Below are 17,398 nucleotides of genomic sequence, written 5' to 3'. Positions count from 1 at the left end.
ATGGAGAATGGCGTGGTGGGCACGTGGGCAAGTTCCAAAGGGCCATCCGGTTGATGGAGGGTGAAAGATTAGTGGGCGATGGTTGTGGATTTCTAATGATGAGAACATGAGTAGAGATCAACAGGTGTACTCGTGCGTCTCACCTACTAGCCTTCCTTGTGATCAGCGAGCCGTTGTTAGCCATGGTGAAAGGATCTGTAGCGTGTGCATGTCTTTCTCTGTGCCATGCAGGAATCATGTCTCTCTCTTTGCCTTGCTTCACTGCATGCTATGCAACACGCAGGCATGTGCCTCATTTGAGTGTCCCTACCTGGTATACAGCAAAGGACGGACGTGGGAGGGAGGATGCGAGCGATGCACATGAAGCGCAGGGAGGTCAGATACAGTGGGCCACTGACACAGGAGGGACTGAGCGATTTGAATTCTGGATCCAAACAAGATTCTTGCTAAAGATGTGGAATAGATCAAGGGGTGTGACAATGAGACAGGGAAATTTGAGTCTTTTGTATTTGTGTGATTAGGAGCTACTGCAGGCGATTTGCAGGTGCGCAGCTGCATGCATGTATCTTCTGTTAGTGTGTGTGTGTGTGTGTGAGTGTTTTACGACAGTAAGGGTAGCAGCCTCCCTTGCTCTGTAAAATAGCCACAGCCATTGGGTGGGGAGTCGTCTAGGAAACAACCAAGAGACACAAGAGGTTGTCGACTTGGAAAGGTAGATGGATGTAGTTAGGCAAGCATTGCACGTGCAGGGTGCAGGTCAGCAAGCGTCGTGTAGGTGGGGCTATTGAGTGTGAGTGATAGAGGCTATGCCAAAGGCTGAAGGGCGTGGAACTGAGAGAAGCAACCGGGCGTCGTGCGGTGGATGAACGCAGCGAGCAACAGCTGGAGTTGAGGGGCGGCCGAGAGTTTGGGGCCAAGGCGTGTCAACTAAGCTGTGGCAAGTAGGGGTAGGCAAAGGTCAAAAGCGTCGAGCCAAGAGTAGAATCTGTGTAGATTCCACCTAATTCAGGGAAGAGGAGCGAAAGAAGTCATAAGAAATTGAAAACATAAAAAATACAACATCCCCATGCTCCAAAAGAGCAGTGGATGCAAAAAAATAACAACTTAACATTACAACCTTAAACTTTTAATTGAAGGTGACAATTTCTCCAAAGTACTAAGAAATTAGAAAGGTTATTAGGCTCTGAGTAGCGATGCCGATGGCTCTGAGTAGATATAGGGTGAGTTAAGTCTTGCTTGAGGATCCAGCAAGGCGGTGCCCCCCCCCCCCCCCCCCCCCCCCCCCCCCAAAACACACACACACACTGCTGCTTTGGCAATTATTAACTATTGCTTGCAATTATTATCTTTGTGATAAGACGATTATTAACACTACCCACACTGTCCGCATTGCAATTATTTGCCTTATAAGAGCCTACGTAATAAGAGATTGTGCATGTGGAGATAAGTTTTGTGCGAGACCGTGAGCTAAGCAACACGCACAGATCGTAAACAGCAAGGCAGTGCATCCCCCCCTCCCCCCCCCCCCCCCCCCCCCCCCCCACCATACTGCAGCGAATATTATCTTTGGTGATTTTTATCAGAGATTATTGTCTTTGTGTAACCCTGTGTGTAACTTGGTGTCGGTGAGGACTGTCACCGCGCCATGGCGAGCTCCTCTAAGCCGTCCTACGCAAAAGTAGTGTCAGGCAACCGACACTCACAAGGCTATCGAGCCGATCGGTGACCTTGTGAAACCGGGTGCCGATGATAGCGGTCAAAGCTCCCTTATTAATCTGAGTAAGGAGGAACTGAAACAAAGAAAGACGAAGGTGGAAAAAGACCTAGCGGCAATCTTGTGTGCACTGTCATTGAACAAAAGGTCGCGCGAAGATTCGACGTTGCAGGAGGATGGTGCTGAAGTGTCCACAGGGGACAGAGCTTTCCAAGCACTTAAGAAGGCGCTCCCGCAGTGTGTGGAGGTGGAAGATGCCGTTATCGTGGTTGTTCCCCCTGTCATAGTGAGAAAACAATTGGCGGAGGTAGCAAATTCCACTCTGGTTTTTGTGTTTATGGGGATAGTTCCCAATAGAATTGAGCTCTGTAATTGACCTAGCAGTCCACTAGTGTTGAATCAACACGGCTCGGTAATATTCACCCAATATATAGCAAAAGTATTCATGTCAGTGCAGTTCAACGACAATCAATGGTTGAGAAGGTTTTGGAGAAAATCCCGTTGTTCTTCAATCGTGCGTCGGTGTGCGTGCTCCCTTGGGACCCTCTGTTTGAATCTAACGAGGCATTCAAGGATCTCTACCCAATATGGGTGGAGTTTGGCAACCTCCTTGTATGGCTTAGGAAGAACTTGAAGGACCTCGTAGCCTCGCTTGGTGATCCATTGTTTGTCCCATCTGCCAGAGCCTCGGAGGTAGTAGCAAACAAGGTCTGTATCTGGTGGGATCTGAGGAAGCCACAACCAAAGAACTTGGAGGTGAATGTTGGGGCAGGCTAAAGATCATTCCTCTTAACTTTAACACCTTCTTCGGGGCGTGCTTCAAATGCAACAAATTTGGACATTATGCGAGGGCGTGTCCCGCTGAGGTGCTAAAGCCTACAGAGGAGAGAAGCGAATCATAGGCTACCCCACAAGGTGGCACGAATACAGTAGATCCAACAAAGAAGCCTATTGAATATCTTGGGCAGAGGGTGGGCAAAATAAAGTCAACTCGAATAAAGATGTGGAGAAACAAGATCATGGCAACCAGGGTAAGGGCAAGACCACCCAAAGCTACCGCTTTTCATCCACCACTCAGCAAAGAACGGCCACCCCAGTAATGCAAAAGATCGTGATGTTTCCAACTATTAGGTCAAAATATGAGGGCTGGCAACAAGTATCTCATATTTCGTGAAAAGGTTCAAAGCAAAGGCTAGGGCCTTGGGACAAATCATAGGTCTCCCGCCGGATTTCCCAAAGCCTCTTGTCCTGTATGACAATATATTCGAAGTTTTGGGGAAGACGAATCAAGAGGACCTTTTCACTTCCAAGCTAGATACCATGAAGGTTCCAACAGAAAAGGAGCCAATGGAAGAGGACAACTTGAATGGGAACTCTAGTGAAGAGTTCCTAAGGTAGAAGAATTTGTCCCCCTCTCCCAATGATGGATACTCTATCTATTCAATCTTGGAATGTGAAGGGACTAAAAACCCGGAAGAAGGCCACTCTCTTTTGGGAGCAAGTGAACAAAGAGAAGGCAGTCAATTGCTGGGCCATCCAAGAACACCATTTGGATGCCCGGTGCAAGAGAAAACAGGCTGTAGGAAAAAAATTTATCTTTTATGGGGAAGGAAGCGACGATTTCAGTGGTGTCTTGTTCATTGTTGACAGAGATTTGGAGTGGCAAAGGTGATTCTTAACCACCCCTCCGAAAGAGTCCTTGGTGTTAGAATCAAATGGGACAATCAACCTATCACCATAGTAAATGTTTACGGCCCCTGCAACGCAAAGGATAGAGCTAAATTGTGGATGCAGCTCAGGGATACGATCAAAGGGGAGTGGCTGATGGTTGGAGATTTCAATATGGTCGAGAAAAACAAGGACAGAATAGGCTCCGCCAGTCTACTGGCTAGCTCAGAAAAGTCTAAATGGCTAAGCTTATGTGAGAAGTGGGTTATGATTGACTTGTGGGAATTAGGCCCATGGAACAACATGCCTGGATTCACCTACGCCATCCTTCACTATGCTCGCATTGCCTCCCGGCTGGATAGATGCTACTGCTCTCATCAAGCAGTAGATGCTCTCCCGGCTGGATAGATGCTACTGCTCTCATCAAGCAGACTGGATCTCATCGACAATAGATATGAAGGTAATCTCAACAAAAAGCCTCTCCGATCACATGCCATTACACTTACAACTCAAGAAATAAAAAAGGGGGGGGGGGGGGGGGGGCAATCCCTGAGAGGGGAGAAAAAGATTCTTGTTATAGGGACACACCTGTTCAAAGACCCTCTCTTTAGAAGCATCACCAAGAAAGCGTTGGGAAAGCTCAAGAAAGATGTGGGAATGAATAAACTTAGTGCTTGGAATGTATTTGTTCGAAGTATACAAAAAGCTATCAAAACTTCGGGTCCTCAGGTAAAAAAAGCCAATGAGGCACATATCAAACATCTCACAGAGGAGGTAGCGCAATTAGCCTCTAGGAAGGCTGTCAGACTGGCTACCGAAGATGAGCACAAACGATGGCTTGAAGCTAAATCTCACTTGGCCAACGAACAGCTGGAGGAAATCAAGAAGGTGAGATTGCAATCTATGAAAACTTTCCTACAACCAGAGCCTTCTAACCAAGCACATTTTTTTAGGGCTCTGAAAGTGAGGAAAGGTCGAGGCCGCATGCAAGTGCTCAATGATGAGAAAGGGAATACAATTAAAAACGAAGATGAGATGGCTGCACTTATGCTCAAGTATCTCAGCCAGATTATCAGCCAACCAGAGACCCAATCTCAGGAAGTGGAAGAAGCTTGGGTGTCTTTACTTGGAAGTGTTGAAAAGAAGGTTCCCTAGGAGGAAGCCAACCGCATGGAAAAGGCCTTCTCTGAAGAAGAATTCTCAGCGGCACTAAAAGCTCTTGGCAATGAAAAGTCCCTCGGCTGGGATGGACTGACGACTGACTTCTTCAGGGAATTTTGGGAAGATCTCACGGCTAGTCACACGGATGACCAATCTAGTTGTTTCCCAAGAGTCATTGGATGCAAGTGTTAAGAGAGGGCTTATCAAACCCATCCCCAAGTAGATTTGTTGCTCTCAACTTAAACATTGGCGTCCATTACAATGATGTCAGTAGCATACAAAATTATTGCCAGGGCAATAGCTCTTAGACTTGCCCCCCTCCTAATTCGGATCATCTCTCCCCATCAACACGGGTTCATTAAAGGGAGATCTATATATGACAATATCTTGGCAGCAATGGTAGGAATAGAGTATGCATCCTTCTCTAGGCAAGAGTGCATCTTGTTGCAGCTGGACCTCGATAGAGCCTATGATAGGATAGAATGTTCCTATATAGAAGAATTCATGGGAGCTCTGGGCTTTGGGCCTTGCCTTTGTCGCCTCATATGCACACTAGGCGGTGGCAGCCAATCAGAGCTCTTGTTTAATGACAGAATTGTGGGATCTTTTGAGGTTAAAAGGTGTATTAAGCAAGGATGCCCCCTGGCCCCCTTGATGTTCGCCATCAGGTCACATCCTCTCATTACAAGAACCCAGTGCTGCACGGGGAGAGATTCAAGGTCTGGCATTTCCAGGCAACAACCAGCTACTGGCCAAAATGTTCACAGATGATTCGCTCCTATTCTTGAAGGCATGCCCTCAAGTTGTCAAGAGAGCTCTGGAGATTGTCCAAACATTTGCCGTGGCCTCGAGATCCAAGTGCAATACAAAGAAGTCAAGACTAATCTCCCTATTGGAGAACGATTCTTTTGACCCTGCAGTCTGGACAGGAGAGATATCTCAAAAGGGAGTATATTTAGATACCTGGGAGCCCCCGTACAGGTGGACGTAACCCATAGTCAAAGATTTCAATGGGTCATTGAAAACATAAGTGCCAAAATGAGAAGGTGGGATTTTGTTCTCCTACCCTTCCAAAGCCAGATTAGAGTGATCAATGCTTTTATGATCCCGTATATTGCTTTCCTCAGCCACGTGCTCAAGATGGCTAAGTGTAGCTGGAAAGAATTCTTAAAACCAGTGAAAAGGTTTCTTTGGAAGAACAACACGAAAACCTCTCGGCCATGGCAGTGGGCTAGATGGGAGGTAGTTGCTCGCCCGGAGGGCTCGGCATTTTTAACCCTGTATCTCATGCTAAGGCCCTTTGTGCCAAATTTAAGGTCTCATTGGCTAAACAGGACCAAGCTTCGGCTATCATGACCAAGGAAATGCTTGATGCAGCAAAACTGGGATCGAAAGGGGGAAAGTGGAAGGGGGTTGTGATGCACGACAAACTTCTCGCCCCCAAGTGGTCTTATCTTAGATCTGGTGGACTCTCAGGGGAGCTGATGAGGAAGTGCAAAAGTGCTACTGAGGTTTTGGAATGGGGGGAAGTAACGAGATCCTTTAAGAACTCCATATTGCACTGGTCCCCTTGGCTCTCTAAAATATTGGGGCCACCGCAAAGCCCTTACTGGATAGAAATGGCCAAGAAGGTGAATAATAAGGGGCTCGTTTGACTAGAGCAATTCTGGGATGGCAACAGGAAGTGTTGGAAAACTGATGACTCTTAAGCCATCCAATTTCAACTGGATGACTTTGACATCTTCCTAGTCTGTAGGGTGATTAAAGAGCTTGGTAAGGTGGTGATGCCAATTTGTGAATCCAACTTTGAATGGGATGCTTGGAGATGGCCTGGGAGTAGCCTCTTTTGAAAACCACACTCTAAAGGCATTTACCATGCAATAATGCACGAGGCTAATTGGGGTAGCCCCCTCAACAAATTATGGAAGAGGCACTGGATGGAAAAACGGTGGGAGGGAGTCATGGAGAACATTTGGAAGCCAAGATGGCCTTAGTATATGAAGATATTTCTGTGGAAAGTGATGTGGGGTGCTCTGCCGACGGGCGTAAAGATACAAGAAAGAGGCATCGGGTCCGATCGTTGCTCAGGGTGCAAAATAGCCAGTGAAGACCTAGCCCACCTTTTCATGGGATGCCAGGCAATCAAGGGCATGGTTGGGAAAATATGCAAGTGGATTCAAAGGACATGGAAAATTAAGTTCTTCAAGAATGATCTGTTCTTTGGTAGTAACAGGATGGGAAGTCCTGCTCTTCTTGTTTGCACTCAAATAATCAGGTACTACTTCTTGCACCATATTTGCCAAGCAAGGAACCACCGTGTGTTTGAGGGGGATCTAGCTGTGGCAAGCTTTTGTGAAATCACGCAAGAGAGCAGATTGATGATCCACATGATCGGATGCAAACAAACCTCAGAGGATTGTTTTAGAACAATACATAACATCTTGTAATAAGTAAAGCCGAGGAGTAGGAGTGATTTCTCTACCAAGCAGATAACTTGTAACCCTTTGACCCTCAAGGCTCAGTTCGAGCTCGAGGATTGGTGTATATTTCTATTCTTAATACTGTCCACTCACAATTGTGAGTTTTGCAAAAATAAAATAAAAAATAGAAACGTTGGAGAACCTAAAGTGAAGTTTAGAGAATCTATAAAGTGCAGAAAAGTTTACTGCAAAAACCTTCAAATATAGTAAATTTGCCTCTAAAATTTTGAAAAAAAGCATGGTTTAGCCGAATGCTCGAGAAACCCTCACTTTAGTGTAATCCCATCTACATATTTTGAAATTTATCTCTAAATTTAGATTTGAAGGTGAGCAAACGTATAAAGTATAGAGAAATTGGATGTAAAAGCTTTCAGATATAATAAAATTGCTCGTAAAATTTCTCATACGTAAGTTTCCAAGCTTTTCGTCCAAAGGAGCTAGCTTGGTTGTTTGACCATTCATCCTTGATGACTACGGTCATCGGTTCAAATGTGGCCAAGTGACCCATTGGTGCTCATGGATGTTGTTCATCACCTCGCACAAGAGTCGTGCGATCTGCAAAAGAAAGTAAAAGTTTTGAAGCTTTTAGGAGAAAGCACTATGCTTGTAACCTCCCTTACAAAGTTTTGAAATTTGCCTCAAAAATTCTAATTTGTCTTTAAGCGCTCAAAAAAATCTAGGTTTAGTGCAATTCCACCTACAAATTTTGTGATTCACCTTTGGATTCCAAGTCAACTGGAAGGCGAGAGCACTAGAAAGCTCAAAGAAATTTGGCATAAGAACCTTAAAAAATAGAGAGAGAGTTGTCGGAGTTGCCTCCCATCATCCACCTTTTTTGCCGTTTGTTGAGGCCTACTCCTGCCTTGGGCTTGCACATCTTTTGCCTTGGATTTATCTAATCAAACTTTCCAAATTGTATCAATTTTCAATTTTGTCGATTTTCGCTTTTGTATATGTCAATGTTGATTTTAAACTTATGACTGTCGATTTCAGATTTCATTGATCGTCTCTTTGTCCGTTGCTAATTGTAAAAACAATTTTTATTCTCCCTCTCTCTCTCTCTCTCTCTCTCTCTCTCTCACACACACACACACACACACACACACACACACACACACACACACACACACACACACACACACACACAATGCGTGTAGGACATCCACAACAAATTGATGGACTCTCATCGCTAAATTGAAGAGCTCATTGTAATTCATTAATGCAATGCAAATGTGAAAGGCCTTCATGCAACGCTCCAACATGTCAGCAAATGGCATATTGTAGACAGCTGGATAGTTTCATTAAGTGGGAACGTTCTCTTATTAGACGGGCAGCGAATTACTTAGTAATTACTATGGTAATTACTACAGTAAACCCAAAGTGTATAAATAGGGCCCATTACATTGAAATCGGGTTGGCAATTGTTAGCATTTTGGCTACATTTGTACTTGAGTTGTCAATCATTGGCAGTTGTTGTCGGCTGTACTCTCTCTGTAAATCATATCATACTCACTGTAATCTTTTATCTATAATCCCAATCATGGAAGATATTCCAGTTACACTTACTTTGTGTCCAGTCTCTGAATCTGAATCTGAATATTATTCTCAGTACATAAGTGTGATTCTTATTCCAGTATCCAAATCCAGTCCAGTTTCTGATTTCTGTCCAGTCTACTGTCTGAAACCTTCTAGCACTAGTAGCACTAGCACTAATTAGCTGTCTTAAGAGATCAGCTCCAATTCCATTTTGGCGATCATGGTGGCTCAAGCTGAAGCTCGTTGACTGAAAGACTCTTCTCCCAGTTGGAAGTTTTCAGCCATGGCACCTAAATCCAGTCGTGGCCGAAAATCCACCATTCGTGTTGATCCTATTCCTGAGGAGTCAGGAAGAGAGTCTGACCCTAAGAAAGAGAAGATGACTGACACTGAGGCTCAGGAGGAGCATAGCCAAGCTGATGAGGCGCAGGACTCACAGCAGACCAGTCATTGTCGACGCCGACGGGCGGAACGGGAAGCACGGAAAGCCAAGAGTTCCAAGAGTTCTCGATCCCGGCAGGGGGATGAGGGTACCAAGGGAAGTAAAGGTAGTCACCGTACTTCTAGCAGATAGGCCAAAGAAGACATTGACACCGAGACAGAGACAAAGATTGATTGTGATGTTGACACTGAGAATTGCAATAAGCCTTCCAAGCGCCATTCTGAATCCAAGAAGAGAAGCGACAGGATCAATGGTAATCGAAATGATTACACAGCTTCCTTGAAAATTTCTTTTCCAATATTCAAGGGAGGTAAGAAGGATGATCCAGATGTTCACATACAGGCTTTTGAGCAGTATGCTGCACTGAAAAATATTGATGAAGATAATTGGGGGGAATATTTCCCACAAACCTTGAAGGAGGCAGCGAGGAAATGGTATTACCATTACCCCGCCTGTTAGCTCAGATTCTACAACAAGTTGCTTAAAGCCTTCAGATTGGAATATTCCGACAACTTAGGGGATGAAGATATCCTCTATGAACTAGATAAGATCAAACAGCGGAATCTATCAGTCCGAAGTTATATGTAAAAGATCAAGGAGCTAACCAGGCAGTTACAGGAACCGCCATCTGAGAAGAGGTTGAGGGCATGGTTTTTGAATGGTTTCAAAAGCAAAAAGCTGAGAGAGCAGGAGGTACCAGCTCCTACCAAGAAATTCAATGATCTGGTCCAAAGGGCACTGAAGCTGGAACAATAGGCCAACAAGGAAAAGAGTCACAAAAAGAGAAGGTTCAATAGCAGTAGCTCTGCTACTGAGAGTTGTGACTCCAGTGAGGTGTCCAATAGCTCTGAAAGCAGCTCTAATGAGCGATCCAAGGAGAAGTCAAAGAAGGGATCTTGGACCAAGAAAATTGAAGAAATATCTAGACAAATTGCCGAAATTAGCCACACTAGACAGCTAGTTCGGAAGATGGAGACTTGGTGTTCGAAATGCAAATCCAAGGACCATATCTCCAATGAATGTCCACAATGTACCTACTGTAAGGCTTTTGGGCATTTATGGAACAATTGTGGCATCAAGATTTATCACTTTAAGAAGGGCAAAGACCTGTCAGTGTTTGCCTATACTGAACCAGTGAAGGTAGAACCCGCCAAAGTAGCTCAAGAGGAGAGGCCAGGTACCAGTGGTACTGGTCAAGGACGTGGCCGATTCCAAACGGTTATGGGCTGAGGCAGAGGGCGTGGAAACTTCCAGAATAGGAGTATGAATTGCTACACTTGTGGGAAGTATGGCCATTTTGTAGCCCAATGCCCAAACGCACCTGCAACTACTACTACTGAGGCTAAGGCACCAGAGCGAGTCCCAGTATGGGTAGTCACAAGAAGCAAGGGTGTAGCGATTGAAGAAATTCTGGATACTTCAGAAACACCAGTCACTACTAACAGCAGCAAGTGGGCTCAACAACAAGAAATTTGGAAGGCCAAAGGTAAAGAGAAGGTGGTAGATGAATGGCAAGAGCAGAGGGAACTAGCAGCCAAAAGCACGGAGGATTTGGCCAAGAAGCAGCCAGAGCAGCCAGAAAGTTCTCAAGCTCAATTCATTCAGAGGATACTAGCCCAATCAACTGATAAAGATTAGTCAATACCGGCCATAAATGAGACCATGATGGCTGCGGTACAAGGAATGGCTGATGAACTGAGAGTTGATGGAAGGATTGGAAGCACTGTAAAAGAGGAATGGCAGGTGAAGATACCAGTTCTTCAAGCTTTGAAAATTAGTCTGACCAAGAGAGAGAAGAAAATCATTTTAAAATTTGTGATAGAATTCAGAAGTTAACTGTAGAGCTGGAGGATATCAAAAAAACCTTGCCTGAAGTGGCAAATTTCATCAGACAATGCAGGAAAGCTGAGGCGGAGGCCAGAACAGTGGACCTGACGGCTGTCCGAGATGATGAAGTTCCACTCATTTAGGTGGACTACAAGGTCAGGAAGCAATGGGAACCTCTCTCAAGTGTTATCTTGGATGGAGGAGCAGGAGTCAACATAATGGGAGTTCATCTCCAGCAGAGAATGGGTATCATGAATCTGAAGCCAGCACCATTTAAAGTGCGAATGGCAGATCACGGAGTTGTACAAGCGATGGGTATGACTGAAAATATGCAGATAAGAGTTGGGAGGGAAACATTTAAAACTAGTTTCTTAGTCCTTGGATGTGCAAGGGGCATATGGGATGCTACTAGGGCGCCCATGGTTGAGAACAGCACATGCTGTTCATGACTATGCAAACCAAACATTAACCATAGAAGGAGCCAGCCCGGCAGAATTCAAATCCAGACAAACAATACTAGGAGCTGGAGAAAAGAACTGAAGCAGTTATGTCAGAAGTATAGAGCCAAGAAGATCGAGCGAATGTTAGCGGCCATGAACATATTCCCTTTAGCAGAGATTGATTTGAATGCAGTCTTACTGAATAAAGAGCAGGCTGACAAGCAAAAAAAGCAATTCCTTGATCAGTTTACTGAAATCAACACAGGGGAAAGACCAGTTCAGCTAACTGGAAGGTTGGTGGAATTAGCTAATACTTGTATGGTAGAGGAGCCAGTACGTTCTGAAGAACGCCTAGGGGATCATAATGATGATTCAAAAATAAATGGACCATCCTAGGATTATGCTGAAGAGTCGACCAAACAAAAAGGAGGCGGGCCTAATTGGTTGCTTCCAAACGACCAAGAAGTGGAAGAATGGAACCTAGGATCAGAGGATAGTCCTATGATGATCAAGCATCTCAACCCAGCAATGAAGGAAAAGGCACGCAGGATGTTCCATAATTACAAAGACGTGTTTGCCTGGGAACACACAGACCTGATGGGAGTGGATCTTGAAGTATGTCAGCACCGAATACCATTGAAGCCAGATGCTAGGCCAGTATGACTGCAAAGATACTGAATGAACCCCAACTATGCAAAGAAGGTCAAAGAGGAGATTGATAATCTTCTCAAGGCTGGGTTCATCACAGAGGTGGTGAGTAGCGATTGGCTATTTCCCATCGTCGTCATTCTCAAGAAGAACGGGAAATTGAGAGTTTGTGTCCACTATAGGAAACTCAACGCTCAAACTATCAAAGATCCATTTCCATTGCCTTTTACTGACATGTTGCTTGATGAGATTGCAGGATATTAAATGTATAGCTTTATGGATGGTTACAGTGGCTATAACTAGTTATAGATCGCTCGTGAAGATAGAGAGAAGACCACTTTCATCACCGAGTGGGGAGCTTTCATGTATCTGGTGATGCCTTTCAGCCTATGCAATGCACCATCTACCTTTCAGTGGTGTATGATGGAGATGTTTAATGAATTCCTTCATCGGTTCCTCGCCATTTTTATGGATGACTTTACTATCTATTCAGATGAGGAACAACACCTACTATTTCTAGAAATGGTTTTTAAACGCTGTCAGGAGAAGCGGATTTGTTTGAATACATTCAAATATGTTTTCCTAGTCTGGAAGGGACAACTACTAGGACATGTGGTTTCCCGAAATGGAATAGAAATGGCCAATGACAAAATCCAGTGTGTTCAGCAAGCTAAAGCACCCAGAAATGCTTCAGAGTTGAGCTCCTTCTTGGGTTATGTTAACTTCTATAGAAGGTTGGTACATAAGTTTGCTTCTCAAGCAGTACCATTATATGAGCTTACAAAGAAGACCAGTAAGTTCAACTGGACTGCTGAATGTGAGGAGAGCTTCCAGAATCTGAAAAAGGCCATTATCAGTAAACCAGTCCTTAGACAGCCAAACTGGGATGTTATTTTCCACGTACATGTGGATGCTTCGGGATTGGCAATGGGGGTGAGATTGGCTCAGCCAGACGGAAGGACTGATTATCCGGTTTATTTTTCCAGTCGTCGCAGATTCAGTCAGGCTGAACAAGGATATACAACTACTGAGAGAGAAGCCCTTCAAGGGCTACAAAGTTCAGGCATTACCTGTTGGGTAAGTTGTTCCATTTTTATGTGGACCATCAGGCTCTTCTAACTTTTATTAATAAAGTCATTATTCAAGGCAGGCTGATAAGATGGATGATGTTCCTAATGGATTTTGAATTCAGAATTTTCCATAAGCCCGGCAAGAATCATTGTGGAGCTGATTTTCTCTCAAGAAGTACGGAAGGTTATTCAGAATCACCCTTGAGGGATGAACCAGTGGACGCTGACTTATTTTAGCTAAAGGCAGGAGAATCAGTTGATCCTGAATGGTACGATGTTTATCAATTTCTTTCCCAAGGTGCTTTTCTAGAGGATTGGAAGCAGAACCAGAAGAAACCTCTGGTCATAAAAAGCTTGAAATTTACTATCATCGGAGGATCACTCTATCGACTGGGTGTTGATGGTATACTTCGGCGTTGTGTGCCTAGGGAAGGAAGAATGCAAGTGATTTCAGAAGCACATAATGGAGAATCTAGTGGAAATTTTTCCAATGAAGTAACCTTCAAGAAGATTTTGCAAGCTAGTCTGTGGTGGCAAACACTGATTGCTGATGTTAGAAGTTTTTGTAAAACTTGTGACATATGCCAAAGAATGGGTCGACCAACAGCTGCAGATATGACTCCTTTGACGCCAGTACAACCACTGGGCGTGTTCATGAAATGGGGATTAGATTTTATGGGACCTTTTAAGAAGGTTACCCCCAGGAAGAACAAGTACATAGTAATGGCTACTTGTTATGTAACTAAGTGGGTTGAAGCTAAGGCTCTTCCTAACAACACAGCCAAGTCAACTGCAAGGTTTCTATTTGAGAATATTGTCTGCCGATATGGATGTCCAGTAGAGATTGTGTCAGATCAAGGAACACATTTTATCAATGACACCATGGAAATTCTATTGGATATGCTTTCAGTCAAGCATCGGAAATCTACTCCTTACTATCCCAGATGCAATGGACAGGCTCCTAGTAGCAACAAGACAATTAGTAGCAACAAGACAATCAAGACTATTCTCACTAAGGTGGTGCAAAAGAAACCAGACCAGTGGGATTTGAAACTCCAGACTGCTCTATGGGCGTATAGGATAGCTTATAAGGTCACTACTGGGATGACACCAAACAAAATGGTGTATGTCAGTGAAGCTGTGGTTCCTATGGAGTTTGTTATCCCAAGTCGGATAATGGCTATGAAGTATGGCTTAGAATTCAACCACAATCTGAAAAAGCGCCTAGATGAACTGATGCAGTTAGATGAACTCAGGCAACAGGCTATGCTGGAACAAGAAATTGTTCAACAACGAAGGAAGCACTCGCATGATCGCCGAATTAAGGTTTGGGAATTTCAGAAGGGAGATTTGGTGCTTCTCTATTAGTCTAGACTGGGTCCGAAGAAGCCAAACCTGAAGATTGCCTGGGCAGGACCATTTGAGGTAGATTGGGTCTTCTCCAATGGTACAGTCAGACTGAAAGATTTATCTGGATTATTGTTGTCAGGAGTATATAATGGTGCCAAGATCAAGCTTTACTATTCAGAAGCTAGAGAGAATGGGCAAGAACAAGGTACTAGGGAATTGGGAACTGCAGATCAAGCGATACCAGAATCCGATATTTTTGGGCTTTTTCATGTGCAACCAGTTCCAATTTCAGAACCAGTACCAATAGAACTAGACCAGACTGATCTTAGAATCAGTACCAGTATGATCAAACCAGACTGGAAACCAGTCCAGTATCAATGGGAACACACTTTTCAATTTTTAAGCGCCCAACGATCAGATGGCATGCCAATAGTAATCATTTCAAGGATGGGTAGCAGTCTTGTCCAATGTATGTCTGCCATAATAGCAGCGACGCACACAAGTCTAGGAGCGGCGAGTGGTGGAGCTTTTATGGCACGAACACGTATAACAGTCAGGAGAGTCGGCATTTTTCCTCACAAATCCCCTGTGCGACGCTTTCCTCTCGTTATTCGTTCGCCATCGCCAAGCTCCGAGGTTTCTTTGCTACAGCCGGCAAACCTCATCCTCTGAAGAGACATTTGACTGTCAACTAGCTTTGCCAGCGACACCAGGGTACGGCTTTTACGCATCAAGTAAGTCTTCTTCTCCTTCGCCTGTTTCATCGTCTTCACAATGTATGGGTAGAAGGAAACGCTCAAACAAGATGTAGGAGTCTCTTGAGGAAACCCAAGCCATAGTAGTTGCTGCAAAGGCAAGCCTTCCCATCATTTCGTATAGTAAGATTCAGCGATATGTATTCATCGACCAAGCAATGGCTTTGCTGCGACTATGGGATCTCCGAGTTGTTCTGCAAGCCACAAGAATCGCTTTCAACGCAGACATCATAAAGCAGGTTCTTGATTCGTTCGACGTTGAAGATGGCAGTGCCATGGTGAATGGTAAAAAGGTGTCAGTTACACCAGAGGCCATAGCTTTTGCATTCCAGATGCCCAATGAGCCTAAACCATCGGTGGCAACCCCACAGCAAATAAGTATAGTCCTGAAGGAGGATGAAGTGGCTAAGCGTAAGCGCAAGGCCAGTGGTCAAGGTATTCCAGTAGCAGGACTGGAAGCTTCTATTGCTTACAGGTTTGTGACTGAAAAATCCAACGTATGTATCTGAGAAGGTCTTTGCTATGCTGTTGGCCAAGACATTCGATCCAAAGGTTTCTATTAACCTTTGTCAAATCCTGTCACACAATGTGCTCCAGCAAACTGCCAAGTTAAAATCCCAGAATGTTTTTAAAGCTTGGTATGTTTGCCAATTTTTGTATTGGGCCACTGCTGCAGATGCTCATGAGCAAGTAAAAAAGGCTTGGAGTGAGAAGCCGGTTTCAGAGCCCAAGAACATTGATATGTCCTCAGATGACGAAGCAACGGACAGTCAAACCACTTCAACAGATCTGAAAAGGAAAACCATTGAAGAACAGGCTGGCACTTCGAAGAAGCCAAAGACTACACTGACGAAGAGCAGTGCGTTTTTGAGGCAAATAGAGAGCCAGGTCAAGATTGTGAATACTGAAAAAGCTATAGTGAGCCAAACTGAGAAGAAACATGCTCAGAATACTGTGCCTAACCAGTCAGTAGAACATAGTGCAGTCGCTACTGGTTCTGACAAAGATCAGGCCAAGGAAACAACTTCTGAGAAGGTAGCAGAGCAGTCGGCGGTGGACAAAGGAAAAGGCCAAGTGGACAAAGGCAAAGGCCCAGCTTCTTCAACTCTATCGGGTGGTGTCTCTATTCCAAATACTGAATAAATTTTGCACCTGGTAAAACAGGACAGGTTGCAGCAAATGCAGACCCATCCACTAAAAGGGCATTTTCTTCTACGAAAAGCTGATTATGCAGCTTTACCTTATATGGCTCCAATGACAGTATATGAGCCTACTGATTCTGACCCAGCTATTGTAAAGGACAAATTTTCAGTCCTCATCGAGTCTTCTTGGAATACTATTGTGAACTCTATGGGACAAATGATGGATGCTGCAGGGTCGGATGATGAAGTGAAAAAGGCTAAAGCTAACTTGAAGGAAGCTGAAGACCAGATTCAGAAGCTTAAGGTAGCACGAGATGAGCAGAATATACAACATAGGGTACTGGAAGCTCATTCAGAGAGGGTTATTGAGCTATTAAAAAAGAAGTTAGCTAAGGTTAAATCTGAAATAATGATTATCAAGAATCAAAGGAATGAAGCATTGAGAGCTGCAGAACGGGCTGAAACAATGCTGAAAATGAAGCGAGTTGAATTCAACTCCTTGTTTATTCGCCATACAGCTCTGAAGGATTCCCTCACTAACAGATACATTTATAACACCCTGGCTGAAATTTTAAATCCAACAGGCAATGCTGTCTTTGATTTAGAAAATTTGACGTCTTTGATGGAAAATATGCAGAGTGATTTGCAGGACAAAGTGACTGAGTATAATAATGCTTTGATGAATCAAGCAATACTGGATTATATTGAGCAGCAGAATTTCTTGGAGGAAGCAAAAGAAGACAGGGAAGACAAAGATAAGAACGACGAAGCTGATAAGGAGGAGGATGACCAAGGAGAAGGGCATACAAATGATGATGATGATGCCCCACCGCCATCTCCACCTCCAGGACCTGGTACTGGTGGTACATGGCCAACTGAAGGAGGCTAGTCACAGCCAGACCAGCCAAGCCAGAATGAGGGCCAGCAGGAAGGCCAGAATGAAGGGCACCAGTCGGGTAATCAGCAGTCTGAAGAACAGTAGCCCAGTCACATTGGGAATCAGCCAGCTGATCAGTCCCATTTCAGAAGGGAGGCTAAAGGGAAAAGCAAAGTGTAGGATGAGGGATCAGCTGGTCATTAGCAATCCTTACAGCTTATTCCAAGTCATGTAAAGGAAAACTTAACTCATGTATACTAACTTACAAAATTCATAAGCTACTGGTTT

Source organism: Adiantum capillus-veneris, chromosome 25 (assembly GCF_014529385.1).
Source record: "Adiantum capillus-veneris isolate H3 chromosome 25, ASM1452938v2, whole genome shotgun sequence".
Lineage (NCBI taxonomy): Eukaryota > Viridiplantae > Streptophyta > Polypodiopsida > Polypodiales > Pteridaceae > Adiantum > Adiantum capillus-veneris.
The sequence above is the reverse complement of the archived record's forward strand: the minus strand, read 5'-3'. Positions refer to the sequence as shown.